Here is a 13,893-nt window from a genome sequence, read left to right as displayed (position 1 = left end):
TTCAAATTAGGACATTTTTAATGCAAATTAACTCAGCCGTCTGTCTAGGGTATTAATCGGTATACTCCTTCGAGTACCTTTCACACAAAATTTTGAAAGAGTACAGTTTAACAGCTCGTCTCGGATCGTTTTGAATTTTTTTGCAGCATGTTCTTGCGGACCCTGTTATGATGGGGGTAATTTTTCGGGGGCAAGTCCATACTTCCTGAGATAATGGCCCAAAAGTTCCAAAATGGCCTGCCGGCACCAACTGCACGGGTAAAACGTAAGATAAACCTCGAAGGGGGGATTATGTAACAGTGACTACATCGGTCCACTTTTTCGGGCACCTCCCACACTATGCACGATGGGGCCAATGACAGGTTTTCGAGGCAACAAATCACTGGGGCAAGCTAGACCTTCCAAATTTTGTACAGATGTTTATAATGGGCTTAGAAACTAATATGCCAAATTTGGTTCATATCGGTTCATATATACATATAGCTGCCGTATATATGTTCGCCCGATTTCAAGCAAATTTTTATGCGATTTGGAAAATACCACGGAATTAGGACTACAAATAAGTTTGCCAAGTTATATTGAAATCGGTTCAGATTTTGATATTGCTCCCATATATATTTTCGCCCGATTTTAGGTATTTGGTGCACCAATCCCGCTATGTATGTCCAATCTTGATGAAATTTGAAATGTGTGGCGGATTTTGGTCTAGAAACATTTTTGGCAAATCATATTGAAATCGGTTCAGAATTGGATATAGCTCCCATATATATGTTCGCCCGATTTCAGGAAAATGATTGACCAAGCATGCAAATTCCATCAAATTACAATAAAATTTGGAAAATGTTACGGAATTCGGACTACAAATAAGTTTGTCAAGTTATATTGAAATCGGTTCAGATATAGAAATAGCTCCCCTATATACATATGTTCAAATTTCATGGTTTTGTCTGTGGTTTGTTATAAGTTAATAAAAAAAGGTTCCAAATTTAGTAAAAATCGGCTAAGATTTCGCCACAAAAGCCAAAGTTTGCGATATCTTTGAAATTATATATTATTATTATTATTATATACGTCTATTAAATTTTTCCGAAATCCAATTGGTAACATATATCCATATTTTTAAGTATTACGACATATGAAATCAGATTTTTATGAAAAGGCGCAGATAGGCGCAGCTAATTTTTTCACAAAATGATAGTACACATTAATACCTTTCACCACATATATATAATATCCTAGATCTACCTAGATCTCAAAAGTTATACTCCAGAGAACACATGGATAACAAAGCAAAATACTCCACAAAATACATAACATCTTAACTCAAAAATACATTTACCACACATAACATTTTTATTATTTGTTAACATTATCTTATTTTACATACCCATGTTTAAAAAAATATAAAAATGTTGAAATGTTCTTTTTGGCGCCTAAAATGCTTTCACTACTTATTTATAATGAATGTCGGAAAATGATGCATAAGAAAATATGTCACCATTGCCAGATCAGTATGTCGCTATGTGATGTTACCAGATTGATTTATTTTTTTATTTTTAGTGATTCAGAGTGTTGGCAATCGAAATCCGTTATTTTTTTCAAATTGTTCACTTCAAAAATTGACTTTTTGCCTCGAAAACCTGCTATTGGCCCCATCGTGCTATGTTTGGAAAGAGTGCAGTTTAAGGACTTGTCTGGGATCGTTTTTAAATTGTTTGGCCAACATGTTATGTATGCGGCACTAGTTACGACGGTAGAAAAAAATTCTGGGGACAAGCCCGTACATCCTGAGGAATGGACCAAAAATTAAAAAAAATTCTACAGACGTCAAAAGTATTGTGTTTGCTTTTTTTCTTTAGGTCAGAGGCAGATGGTATATCTCTGCCGGCACAGTTGACTCACACTTTCTTGTTTTAAATTAATATTTTTTAAAATTCCTCGTTTAAATATGTATGTATATTAGGCCGGGCGATTTGTATGGAAGGAAAAAAACCTTAATGGGCCCTTCGCGTTTCTGATTCCTGGGATTGAACTGAGCAAAAAAGTCCACTGGACCATATGTCTACGATGAAAATCGAGCCTCCCGATTTTGACTTGAAGTTTCTTATTGACGTTATTTGGATATTTTGGCATATAACAGCCAAACCATTGAAATTTTCGATCCATTACAAATAAAAAATTGTAGCCAAGACAGTAATTAAGAACTCTCTAATACATCGCGAAAGCATTGGAACGCTCCTTCAGGCAGTTTTGGCCTTGAGAAAGTGCAAACTTTTCGAAAAATGTCGATAAATGACACTGTGCTACAAAAGTTGTCCAGAAAAATATTCAAGTGTTCTGATGCAAAATTATATCGTGTTGGGATCCATGGACAACGACAATGCCTTTAGTTCGTTTGGGTCACTTCGTTTTATTTTTTTATAATGGTAAAAGTAGTGAAAATCTGGGTTTCTTACATTTTCAAATTTAAACGGACATATCTTCTTTTTTCACAACGGATTTCTTGTGATCCTTCTTCCTTTTAAAGGGGTGAATAATATCTTTCGAACAAGTTATTATTTGTTTAAATCGCTTAACAAATGGCTATGTTATAGTGGTTTAAGTCTGAAAATCCCCACAAAAAAAACTATAACTGAATTTCTCATAATTTTGAAAATAATTATTGAACAAAACAAAAAACATTCACCCTTATTACGGTTGGCGTAGTCGTAGACGTTCAAGTGACGTAGACGTTGTCGTAGGCGTAGACGTAGGCATAGTCGTAAGATACATTTTTATATGATGAAAAATTATATACAACGAAATTTTTTGTCTTTTATAGCATTTTATATCCTAAAAAAATCGAAAGAAATACATTTGTTATTCCCAAAACGAATTTCTTGGTTTAAATACAAAATTTTTTTTTTTTTTTGATACGACAAATCGGTATTACGTTTGGCGTATCACGACAAATTGGTATTACGTATGGCGTTGAAATACGAGGAAAAAGTCGTGACCGATTTTGTAAACGACAGCATATAAAAATAAAAACAAATTAATTTCAAAAGAATTTTTTGGCAATGGTTATTAAGATATTTTGGAAAATAACTATAATAAATACAAATTTTACTACTTTGATTCATTTTCATAAGATAAATTTCGTGTCTTTATCAGATGACAAACTTTCTATTGAAAATCTGTTAGAGTCCTCATATAACGATTGAAGCAATGTAAATTTCTTAGTTCTTGCTCAAAAGATGATTTCAAACGAATTGTTTTACAATTAAAAAAATATAAATTTTTTAAATTTTGTATGAGAAAAAATTGTCGTTGTCGTAAATGTTACGTGGTACCAAAAAATATACCTACGACAACGACTACGCCAACGACCACAAAAACGTCTACGCCAAACACTTATTTTGATTGTAAAAACTGTAGGGTTAGTTTTTCTTCTGAATTAAAAGTTTAAAAATGATCTACTAATAATTCTAATAATGTTAGTTACCAAAAGAATTCTTTAAAAATTGAAATTTTTGCTTTTTTGTACAAAAGCATACATAATACCAATTAGACGTTACGACACGTCAGCTTGCAATTTTGGATACGACAACGCCAACCGTAATAAGGGTGATTATATTTTTGAAAATTATGAGAAATTCAGTTATAGTTTTTTTTTGTGGGGGTTTTCAGACTTAAACCACTATAACTTAGCCATTTGTTAACCGATTTAAACAAATAATAACTTGTTCTAAATATATTATTCGCACCTTTAAAAGGAAAAGGGATCACTAGAAAACCGTTGTGAAAAAAGAAGATATGTCCGTTTAAATTTGAATATTTAAGAAACCCAGATTTTCACTACTTTTACCGTTATAAAAAAATAAAACGAAGTGACCCAAACGAACTAAACGCATTGTCTTGTCCATGGATCCCAACACGATACGATTTTGCATGAGAACACTTGAATATTTTTCTGGTCAACTTTTGTAGCACAGTGTCATTTATCGATATTTTTCGAAAAGTTTGCACCTTCTCAAAGCCAAAACTGCCTGAAGGAGCGTTCCAATGCTTTCGCGATGTATTAGAGAGTTCTTAATTACTGTCTTGGCTACAATTTTTGTATTTGTGTTGGATCGAAAATAGCAATGGTTTGGCTGTTATATGCCAAAGTGGACTTTTTTGCTCAGTTCAATCCCAGGAATAAGAAACGCGAAGGGCCCATGAAGGTTTTCAAATCGCCCCGGCCTAATGTATATGTATACGTTTTGTTTATTGTTATTTGTCTAATTACGTTTGAATTTAGTTTATATTAATTAATATTCGTTAGGGCAATGAATCACAAGGTACAGTATAATTCCAATTAAAATACTACTACAAATGTTTTCTGCTGCTACCACGACATTTTAAAATATTTCAAAAATTGTATTATTAGAATATATGTATTTATTCTCTGCATGTACAAATCACAATGAATTGTTCCTTTCTAACGCACATATCTCAGCCAATTTTTGTCCTATCGAAACATATTCTACTCTGACTACATTTTAAAAAGGACCTATAAACATTGATCTTTTAAAATATATATGGGGATTTCTGAGTGATATCGGACACTTTTTCAAAATGAGGTTTTTGATTTCCTATATTTTTTGCTGTGGTGCTGCTGCTCATCAAACAATGCAAAACATTTTAGAATAGTTTCAGATTTTTTTTTACTAATAGCCCGTTTAGACCATGGCCGTTCGTGGGACTTGATTTGGTTACGAAGTTTTTCGGCAAATCACACACACGCGACCCGAACGCAAAGTAAGAGAGCAAATGTTTTGATTTTTTTACTTCAGTCTTGTACTGAATTTCATGCAAGCAGGTTGATGCCGCTTTATTTGTTTATTTTTGGGTACACAGAAAAGATTTTGCAGTTGTACAGCAAATATGTGGAGGGAAGAATTTGAAAATGATTTTTGTTTTGTATTAATATTTTTAATGACGCAGAATGCCTCGTCTGCAATGCAACAATAAAAAATGTATGTATGCTTAGAAAGTCTTAAAAAATCATTTTTATATACAATTTGTTTTTTCTCTCAAAAAAATTAACATATGAAGAAAAATACTTTTCAAATTATGAAGTTATTTATATTATTTTTAATTTAAGTCATACAAAGCGACCGCGCCAACAATATATTTTTCATTTCACACTCAATATGAAAATCATCACCCTGTTCTGTCAGTGTAATTTTACCCACACATAAACAATTTAAGCGCTCGCTCTTCTTGGTCGGCTATGGTTTAGACTATACCCTTATACGATGATTAAGGGCATTATCTCGATTTAAGTGCTTAATCCACCCAAATCCACCCTGATTTACCATACAAAATCAAATCATCTCAAAACTTGAATTTGTTTTAAATCAAATGTTAATGTCCAATTTATACCCTAGACAGACGGCAGCGTTAATTTGCATTAACTGCCTTAATTCAAATTAATTCGTGCATTATCCACATTTTTAATGCACAAAATCAAAGGAAATTTAAACTGAATTTAGCAATTTCAATATGGCAATGCTGTTGAAAATCAATTGTCTTTTGTCAAATTTCCATGTTTAAGAAAATAAAAATCAGCAATTTTCGCGTTTCTTCAAAATAAGTCGTGGTCTTTCGTGAGTAGAATAGCAGCTAATCGTTTTTCACGCCTTCTAACAAATCTCTTTTTAAAATTTTTATTTTCACAAAAAAATTTATTACCCACCATACCAATTCTATCGAAAATCATATCTTCCTCAAATGTTTTTTAAAGTTTTGCAATATTTTTATAATATTAAAAAGACTCAAAAATATCGCGAATAAATTAAATTTATTTTTGATTCATCGTGGTGAAAAGATCAAAGGTAGAAAGTGTATTTGTTTCGCATATTTTGGCGAACTTTTGTAAAGCTTTATGAAATGGTCTGCTGGGTACAAACAAACAACACAAACAGCTGTTTCATAAATGCAGATACTATCGTCTGTCAGGGTGAAAAATTAATTCAAATTAGGAAATTTTTAATGCAAATTAACTCTGCCGTCTGTCTAGGGTATTACATTAGCAACTTTTTCGTCATTTAGAGCTGTTTCGTCATTTATTTGCTAAAACAGGCAACATTTTGCGTCATTTACCATACAAAAATAAATGACGATAGCTACGTCATTTATTCTAAACAACGCACGAAAACACCATACTTTTATACGCAACCCTGCTTTTTCGGCATAAACTACCAAAAAATGCAACTGTTTTATGATGTCTTTGTTTGTTTGTGTGTGTTGTAGAAAAACAAAAATACTCAAACGATGACAAAAGTGAAAATAAATGGTTAAAAAACTTGCAAAAATTATGTTTTTTTGTTTTTGGAATTAATTTAAGTTATTTGATACACATTTGTGTTGTGAAATTCCTATTTTTCTGAATAAATATATTGTGTGCGTGTGTTTGTGTTATTGTATAAGTGTGTATGTGCGATTGTGTGCGTAAGCAAATGACGCAAAAAACAGATGTAAATACACTTCATTTGATTCTAGGATTTCGTCAAACGAAATCATTTAGTATGCATATGTAAATTGGACTTAAATCCTAAAAATGCAACTATTGCAGTCTGTACCAATATTAGGCCTGTTCGATAACTTCGAAAGTAAAAAGTATTTGCAAGTTCTTGCAACTACTTGCAAGTGCTTCTCAGTTTTCTTTCACTGAACAAGTTTGTTATCGAAGAGCATTGTGTAAAAGTTTGTACAAATTTGCACAAATTTTCGGGTTAACGAACAGATCTATTGGCAACTATGTTCATGTGTCGTTTATTTACTAGGATTATGACTTTTTGACCTTTTTTCTCAAAAAATATTTCCTATAGCGAGAGTGAATGAATTTTTGCCTATTAAAAATTTGCTCAAAAATGTTTTTCGTGTTGCTCGAATAAGTGACATTTTGCCTATTAATGACTAAAATAATTTTTATTCTATTTAAATATTGAAAAAGGTCCCGCACAAAGCACTTTCAATTTATGTGATACATGGAATAAAGCTAAATATGATATAAAATGATATACATATATGTAATAATATGAGGATAAAAAGGTGAGAAACAAAAGCTTATGTCATTCTGGATATGTCGTGTGGCTTTAACGATTGTTTTGAGTTATTTATGTGCTTAAAGTGACTCCAAAATTTTTTCCAAAAAGCACATCTATAAAAACTTTAAAAGCTTTTTGTGCGTGAGCTTTTTCTATCGAATCACCTTGTAATTAAGATTTTATCTAATCTTATGCAAAAGCGCATCCAAATATGACAGGGATATGAGGTTGTAAAAAAGTTATAACCCTATTATTTACATTTTTCAAATAACTGTAAACACAAACACACAAAAAGTCCCAATTTACATTAGGCGAGTTTACTTGCGGCAATTGTCAGTTTGTAGGTGAGAGAGGGTGCTAAGAGGCAAAGGGTTACCATATGCCTCACCTCTCTCTCCTACAAAATGACAATTGCCGCAAGTAAACTCGCCCAATGTAAATTGGGACTTACAAACAGAAGCGGAAAAATAGAAAAAAAATTAAATAAAAATAAAATGGCTGTAGCTTTAATTTAATATAAATTGTAAACAACATATTTAATAGCAATTTGTCAGATTATTTTTTGCAGTATTCCATTCCATTTTTAATTTTCAAGCAATTCTTTTTCCAAATTCGCGTATATATACGTAAACAAAGATCAGCTGACTGGCATCTTATATCATTTTAGACTAGTCTAAACAACTAGGATTTGAAAGATGGATTTAGAAACCGAGTGGATTTAAAATGACTAGTCTAAACGGGCTATAACGGTTCCAGAGATTTCGCGCCTTGAAAAAGTCGAATTCTGTAAAAACTATGTCATAACTTCTTTAATATTGGTCCAAATAGAAAAAATCTTTTTTTGTTGTTTTATCAGCTATCTAAGAAAAATTAGAACAACATTTTGCACAGTGAGCTTGGACGCAATTTACGCGATTTAATTTTTAACAATGTACTCTCCGATTTTCTTGACAAAAATTTTAAGCCTTATTTGGTAGTGGGATTCGAATGATATCTATTTTTCTTAATTTTTTAAAATTTGTCAATATAATTTTTCCTTTATACCACACTATGGGCCCAATGACAGGTTTTTGAGGCAAAAAGTCACTGGAAGCTGCTAGACCTTTCAAATTTCGTACTGATATTTATAGTGAGCATAAAAATATATCTGTAAAATTTGGAAGGAATCGGTTCAGATATAGATATAACTTTCGTATATATGTTTCAACCGATTTTATATTTAAGCCGCACTAAGGTCACAATTTGCATCCGATGACTTTAAAATTTCATGTGGTACATCCTGATCAATTAAGAATCACGTTCAGAAAATTTGGTTCTGATCGGTTTAGGTATATATATCTACATATATATACAGTGCAATCAGGAATAAAAATTCCGTGCGGAATTTGTTCCCTTTCCCCAATATCACAATTTTTTATTTCCATATTTATGCCCAAAAAAGGGAACAGTTTTGTCCATTCTACTAGAATACGCCATAATTAAGTGAATGTAGTACTTTTCAAAATTTCATAAATATTGAGTTTAAAAGAATTTTAGTTTTTAAAATTATTTTCCGTGCGGAAAATTCCGAGGGAAATATTCATGATTGCCCTGATAGAAAATTATTCAGGTCTGCCATGATGTTCGAAATATAAATCCTCCGAAATGGCTGGACCGAATTTGATAAAATTTTGACTGTAGATTCTTTAGGTCTTAGAATAGATTGTAAGGTAGTTTTTATACCGGAAAATGGAGGGGCGGGGGACCTCCCTCACAACGGGTTTTAGCCAAACGGGAAATCTCAGAGGTCATTTGACGTATTGGGATACAATACAAAAGTAATTGTGACCTCCATCATTAATTGATGATTTGGAAGTAGAATACCGCGATCGCATTCAATTTTTGAATACTTTATAATTACATGTCAAGAATTTTAAATTTAGTAGGTTTTTGTAGCCCCAATTACTAAATTAAGAAATCTTGAACATAAAAGATTTCAATGCGAGGTATAACTTGATTAAGATAACTATCCAATTTCGCGACTTGTGTCATGTTGACAAGTCCCACTCCCAGCCCAGCACAATAGTTAAAAATATCCAAATTTTTAAGTGTCACGCTATCTGTAAGTATTTTTCTATAAGTTTTCGGATCCATACGAACATGAAATTTTCTACACATATAGTACTCACTATTACCTTCTATCACATATATGTATATAGTTTCGACAATATGTCGCAATACCGAGATTTCTATTCCAAAAACCATATAAACTACAATATAAACTACACAAAAAATACACCACAAGTCTACATCAAATATTCCTTACCAAATCTAACTTCTTACCTTTACACGTGTTATCAATTAAAAACTTTTTATTATATTAACGGTTTTTAATTGTCGAGCGAAACAAATTTGTTCTTCGTTTGATAGATTTTTATAAAATTTTACAATGTAAGATGCAATATCTTTAATTTGAATTAATTTTTCACCCTGGCAGACGATAGTATCTGCATTTATGAAACAGCTGTTTGTGTTGTTTGTTTGTACCCAGCAGACCATTTCATAAAGCTTTACAAAAGTTCACCAAAATATGCGAAACAAATACACTTTCTACCTTTGATCTTTTCACCACGATGAAGCAAAAATAAATTTAATTTATTCGCGATATTTTTGAGTCTTTTTAACATTATAAAAATATTGCAAAACTTTAAAAAACATTTGAGGAAGATATAATTTTCGATAGATTTGGTATGGTGGGTAATGAAATTTTTTGTGAAAATAAAAATTTGAAAAAGAGATTTGTTAGAAGGCGTGAAAACGATTAGCTGCTATTCTACTCGCGAAAGACCACTGCTTATTTTGAAGAAACGCGAAAATTGCTGATTTGCTTCCCCTTTTTATTTTCTTAAACATGGAAATTTGACAAAAGACAATTGATTTTCAACAGCATTGCCATATTGCTAAATTCAGTTTAAATTTCCTTTGATTTTGTGCATTAATAATGTGGATAATGCACGAATTAATTTGAATTAAGGCAGTTAATGCAAATTAACGCTGTCGTCTGTCTAGGGTATAAGTGGCTTAAAGTGTTAAGAATCCAATCCCGTTACTATTTTATACAAGTATTTTATACAAAATAGACTTTTTGCCGCAGGTTTCTGAGCCTATTGGGCCTATAGTGTACCAGTATGAAACATTTTGAATTTGAAATATGCAATGGCTAAACCTACAGCGGGCACAAAAAATACTTATTTCGCTTATACCCACTAATGCTGGTACACTAATTCCTAAATCATTCTTAAAATCGCAAAACGAAGAAATTTTAAGACGTTTAAGAAACAAATCTACTATTAAGACGATTCGAATACAAATTCGTTCGAACTACTACCAAACTTCTGTTTTTTGTTATTTTCAATCACAAAAAAAAAAGATTTCCTACAACAAAATGAGTTTGGTAGTAATACGAACGAATTTGAATTTAAATCGTTTTAGAGAAACCGGCCATGAGAAAAAAAGTAATCATTCAAGAAAATAGAAGAGTACAGACATTGTAAAAAAATTGATTTTAAATATTAAATCACGAAAATTTTGTATACTCTTTGGATACTCCTAAAAATCCTACAAAAATCCAAAACTAATTTTATTCTTGGTTGCCACAAAAAATTAAAAAAAAACATGCATTCATGTATTTGATTTGCTAACTCAATACTTACCACGACATTTCATTTTTGTGCAAACAAATGAAACCACCACATTTCAATTAAATATTTCAGTTTTGTTGTTGTTTTCATTTTTATTTAAAATTAATGGTTTTTCAAAATACTTGCTAATTTGTTGTTGTTGTTATTTTTTTACTTCTTCCATTTCATTACTTCATCTTTGTTTGTTTTTGAAATTTCTTTTGTTTGGCAAGCACTTGTTTCAAATAAAATCTCAATAATACAAATATAATACATACACAATAATAATATTAACAAAAAATATTTTATATATAAATGTAATGTAATTAAAATAAAATATATATGTATACAATAATAATCATCATCATCATAATAATTATAATAATAACTGATAAATCAATCAATAACTTCTTGTAAGATTGATTTCATGTTTAACATTTGTTGTTTTTAAAAACGATATATAATAACGTCCACATACATACATGTTTTGAAGTTGTGTGTGAATTTGTTGTTTTTTTTTGTTTAAGGGGGGTTTTGGGGATTCGATTTGTATTTTTTTGTTTTAATATAATATAAATAACATAATATTGACAAACAATTTGGTTGTTTTTTTTTTTTTTTCTTAAATAAAAACATTTTTTCTAAACATTTATGTAATTGTTGTTGTGTGATTTCCTGTTTTGTTTACATCGTTTTTTTTTTTCATTTTCTTTTTTAGTTATAATTTTAGTCGTTTACTTTTATTCCTTTGTTAATTCGTTTTTGTTTAACATTTCTTTTGTTTGTTGTTTATTGGTAATGTTAACATGATTTAGTTTTTAATTATTTAATTTATTATTATTTGGGGATTTCTTAGAGGGATTTGCTGTGGAGTTTTTCTTCTTCTTCAGTTGTTGTTCTTTATATATGTATGTATAGTTGTTATATAGTTTGCTTTCATTTGGGGGATTTGTTTATTGTTAATTGTTTAATTACGTTTGAATTTAGTTTTTCTTCCTTTATATTCGAATTTTATTTGTTATTTTATTATTATATTTTATTGACTTAAAATATAATTTGTGTTATGGTTTGTGTTTTTGTTAAATTTATGTTTCTTAAATTTTACTAACAATATTTATTTATTTATTTATGATGTTTTTTAGTTTATTAATTTTTACTTTTAATCATTGAACAGCTTCAAAAGGAAGCCATACATTCCTTCGTGGTAAACATAAACCTAAAAAAACTGAAATTTGTTTTAATAACTATTTATGGATTTATTGACTTAATACTTAGCTTAATATTTTTCAAGTTTAGCTTTTCAGTTACATTTTATTTATTTATTTTTTTTTCATTTAATTTTAACAACAATTTTTTAACTTTTGTAATTTTAATTATTTGCTTTTTTTTTGTTTAGTTGACCTTTCTTAACATGTATTTTATTTGTAGTCGATTTTTTCTCAATTTTATTTTTATTGCAAAACGTAAGTGCTCTATGAAACCAATAACATTTCCGGTTTTCCGATAAAAAATAAAATTTTCTCCTTTTTATTTTTTTAATAAAATGTAAAAAAGAAAATAACTATAAAAAGTGTTTTAAAATGTGTTCAGTTGTTTTCGGTTTCTTCATTTTTAAATTTAATTGGATTCTTTTTCTTTATAATTGTTTTTATTTATTTAGTAGTACTACCAACATTTATTTGTTTATTTTTAACGCATTTATTTTTTATTATTTTTTTTAAACTTATTATTATATTTTAATAATTTGTTGATGCTGTTATTTTTTAAATGGATATTTGGAAAAATGTTCATACCACAAGAAAGCGATTATGTTTTGAATATCAGCATTGGAGTCTAAATACATTGTTTTCCATAGAGTTGGACAAATCTAGTTCCAAATAGTTCCGACATCGATACAATTTTCGTTTTCCTATCCTTTTAAATACTTCCCAGACCGTTATAATTAAATAATTATTTCTATTCACCGCCCTTTCTTTTTTTGAAAGCATAGTTCTGATCGTCGAAGTTGATACATAAAAAATCTCGTTTTTGGGTGGAGGAGGAACTAGGTATTTCCGGTACTATCCAACTCTAGTTTTCCAACAAGAAGTGTTATTTTGAATTACCCGGTATTTCGGTAGCTGCCACTTTCATGGACATTTAAGTTTTTTTATTTAAACATTTAATAAAATCGGAACATCCAATAGTTATTGCTGAGAAGTCCCTTCATCCTCTACGTGTGACAGTTTGGTCCGGTTTTTTTGATCTGGCGGGGGTCAATTGACTTGATTTTTTGAAACTAGATTGGATCAGCAGTTACGGTGTATGGAATACGCTATTGACAGATGATTAATGATTTTTTATAGTCAGAGTTGGATTGTTTTGATCCAAGGTTTACTTTGATCAAGACAGCGCTACGGGAAAAGTTTCACTCGAAGGGGTGACTATGGTTGGCCACCGATATCTTGTGATTTAACACCTTGGGACTTTTTTATTTGGGGCCACGTGTAAGCTAGAGTCTACGCCAACAGTCATACGCAGGCATGATAGGATGTGCACTTTGCGATTTCGTTATGCAAAAGTTTATGAAAATGATATAGTCCTGTAAGCGTGCTTGTGGTGGCCAATTGGATGTTATGTTGTTGTTGTAACAGTGTTTTATTATTATGTTTGTACGTTCGTTCTCCTGTTCAATCTGGCTCTGGGTCTATCTCCAGTTCCAGGAAGTTGGCTACTTCGATGGGATGTAACCAAAGATCCACTGGAGTCAGATAAGTAGGCTTGGCGGGGCAGTTGAATAGGTGATTAGTATCGTGCGGGCCCATGCCAATAGGAATTTAGGCGACTGCAATATCCCGAGCGTAATAGAGCCAAAACTACTCTGGTTTGTCGTGGCAGCTGACGCTTTTCAGCTGCGATAGATGGGGGATGTGCTCCGATGAGTGCATTCACACTATAATCGCTTATTGTCTTAGCAACTGTGTCCGTGTGAATGCTGTTCAAACCTGCCTGATATGCCTGTTGATCTAGAGGTTATCTCCTATATTGTTGGACCGTCGTCTCTAGAGCATGATATCCTTCTTGATATGCCTGGGTGTATCGGTGGCAAGCAGATGGTGATTGGGATGGCTCTCACGGTAACACCCAAGCAAGTGCTGCAACGAAAGCATCTCATTGTG

This window comes from Musca autumnalis, unplaced genomic scaffold (assembly GCF_047663935.1).
Source record: "Musca autumnalis isolate F117 unplaced genomic scaffold, ASM4766393v1 scaffold_1, whole genome shotgun sequence".
NCBI lineage: Eukaryota > Metazoa > Arthropoda > Insecta > Diptera > Muscidae > Musca > Musca autumnalis.
This window is presented reverse-complemented; position numbering follows the sequence as displayed.